A 3,203-nucleotide genomic window follows, 5' to 3' on the forward strand; every position below is an offset into this window, starting at 1 on the left:
TGTCTGCATTTTAGACATGTTCATTGCACTAATTAAAATCTATATGGGCTGGGAACAGTGGCTCATACCTGTAACCCCAGTACTCTGAGAGGCAAAGGTAGGTGGATCTTCTGAGGTCAGAAGTTTGAGACCAGCCTGGCCAACATGGTCTTTACTAAAAATACAAAAATTAGCTGAGTGTGGTGATAAGTGCCTATAATCCCAGCTACTTAGGAGGCTGAGGCAGGAGAATTGCTTGAACCCGGGAGGCAGAGGTGGCAGTCGGCCAAGATGGTGCCACTGCACTCCAGCCTGGGCAACAAGAGTGAAACTTCATCTCAAAACAATAAAATAAAATAAAATCTAGTATGGACACAGCTTTTTAATTACTTTCTATCATTGCTGCAGTCAGTGAAGCCAGCTTTATTACCCACTATAATGCCTCACTTGTAATAGATCTTTATAAAACCTGAAAAGAGTTGCCAATTCTAAAATTCTACCCACAGGATTTCTGCCTAGCTTTGCTTGGAGATGAATGCATAAATAATCCTTACTTCCCTGTTACCTGATAGGACAAGCAATGCAAATAAAATAAAACTAAACAGAACTTAAGCCTTTTCCTTTTTTTAAAATATCCTTTTTACATTTTGATGTATTTTAAATTATTTGTTAATAACAATTAACCACTTGTACAGAAGAGTCAAAGCATTGATTGTGGCTTAAGAGAACTAGAAAAGAACATCTGAAATCTCGGGTTCTTAGTTTGTTTCTGTTACTTTCTGCTGTTCTTCAGCCTTAGGCAGTTCTCTTAAACTCCCTGAGCCTTATTGTCTTCAGCTGTGTAAAAAAGAGGCGCTCAGATTCTCTACTTTCTTCACAGATGAGAGAAAAAGAATGAAAAGGATTTGCAAACTATAAATCTCTAAGCAGATGGGAGGAAAGGAATTGATGAAACAATAAATGAGACGATAGAAACCATAAAGAACCAAAGGTAGGTTTGGACATTCATTAATTTATTCCTGTATTATTTATTGAGTAGCTTGTATGTGGTAAGTACCTTGCTCAGGGCTAGAGATTAGTGATGAACAAGACAGATGATGTCCCCATACTTCACCACATCTTGCTGCCAGACAGGAGAGACACAAATTACACAAGTAAGCAAACAGTTAATATTCCTTTAAAAAAAAAAGTGCTATAGAGGAAAGGAGCAGAACACCAAGAGAGAAAGAAACAAGGAGAACCAACTCAGTAAATTTTTCTGGCTGAGGAAACTAAGCCTGGAGGGTGGGATGGAGTTGGACCAGCAAATAAAGGGATATGCAGAAATGTCCAAAGCAAAAATCAACTCAAGGATGACAAATATGGCCAGAGCCTTGGGAGGAAGAGAGGAAATAGGCACCTATGATAGCAGACACGTAAGCTATGAAAAGGGTTTGACTTTGATTCTAAGTGGAAGGAAAGCCACTGAAGGCTTTTAAGCAGGAGAGTGATGGGATTCGGAATTGTGCTTTAGAAAATTCATTTTTACTCTTGGATTGTGAGGGTCAAGAATGGAAAGAGGAAGCTACTGCAGAGGAGCAGGAAAGTGATGATGATGGCTTAGATTAAGGCACAGGCTTTTCTGTCTATCTTTACTTGGAGCAGAATGCATAAATGAGCCTTCTTGCTTGTTCCCTGATAAGCAGTACAAATAAACTAAGTCTAAATAGAACGTATGCCTTTTCCCATTTTTACTTGAAAATTATTTTCTTACATTTCAGTGTATTTTAAATTCTTTGTTAATAACAATTAACCACTTGTAAGAAAGAGTCAAAGCACTGAGGCATAAGAGAACTAGAAATAATTCTCTTGTAAGCAGTAGAAATAGCAAGAATCAGACAGGTTCAAGATATATGTTGAAGGTGGAATTGACAGGATTTGTTGATAGAATAATTATAATTGGGAAGGAGAAAAAGGAAATTCTAAGGTTTCTGGCTTGAGCAACTAGGAGGGTAGTTCTGCTATTTACAGAAATGGGGAAGCTGGAACATGTTTCTAAGGGAAATAAAAATATACCATTGTGGTAAGTTAAGTTTTGACATCCAAATGAAGCTATCAACAAGGCAGTTGGCTAGACAATCAAAGAATAAGCTAAAGAAATGTGAGTCATGACAGTACTGATTTATTCTTCCAAATGCCCACTGGCATAGATTGGGTGAAAAGCAATCAACCCATGTCATTGCTAGGCTACCATGCTTAGACATGCCATGCATGATCGGCTGAGTTAGCGGTTTTCTTTTCAAGCCAGGTTCAAGCCTTTTTCATTTCTTTTCAAATGTCCATATCCAAGTTGCTACCTCTATCCATATACCATTAACCTGAGGGTAGAGTGCAGGTTTTAGTAAGTGTAGTGTTGTTCTCTTTGTGGAAAAGGAAAATGGTGGAACTTCTCCATCTGTTTTTGTTGTTGTTGTTTTTCTGAACCCAAGGGCACTAGGCTAAGAAGTAATAAAAATGGTGGCTGGTTATAAAGGCCAAGGGTAAGCTCTATTGGACACTGAGTGTAAAGGCAGAGGCATGCTATACAAATTTCAAACATGCTTTATCCATTTGCTGAGTCTACATATTGGGGTAAGAATAATTATAGCCTTCTGTCCTTCTCTATGTATAGGTGCCACTTGGTGATGGTCTGCATTTCTTTTGCTAATCTTATTTTATGACTGAGTTGAAGAAAATTGATTTGAATTGGAACACTTGATTGTTTCTCATATTCATTTTTTTCTGATTCAGTTAACATTGGTGCTTTTCTTTATATGATACTGCTGAGGACTTAAATGACAAAGCTTTGTCCTTGAGAAAACTCCTATGTGAGTCACTCTTGGTCTGGATCTAAGCTCAAGCCCTTACAAGCTTGGTGACCTTGAGGTTGTTGTATAGCATGCCCGGGCCTTAGTTTTCCCATTTGTGAAATGGTGCTAAGTACCTTGCAGCAAAGAAATGAAATATACATGGTCTTAGCATGATGCTTGGCACAGTGTTGGGAGTTTACAGTTATTATCATCAGATGGAACCTAAGACAGTGATTAGTTTTGGGGATGCATACTTCAGGATATTAAAAACTCTGATAAGGAGCACAAAATCATCAGGTTAACAGCCATCAGTGAAGAATGTGAAGTAGGTTGGTTGCCATGGTAATGGGAATGAGGCTGACTTGGGAGGGCATAGTGAAGGAGGTTGTGATAATC

The sequence above is a fragment of the Callithrix jacchus genome, chromosome 15 (genome assembly GCF_049354715.1).
Source record: "Callithrix jacchus isolate 240 chromosome 15, calJac240_pri, whole genome shotgun sequence".
Lineage (NCBI taxonomy): Eukaryota > Metazoa > Chordata > Mammalia > Primates > Cebidae > Callithrix > Callithrix jacchus.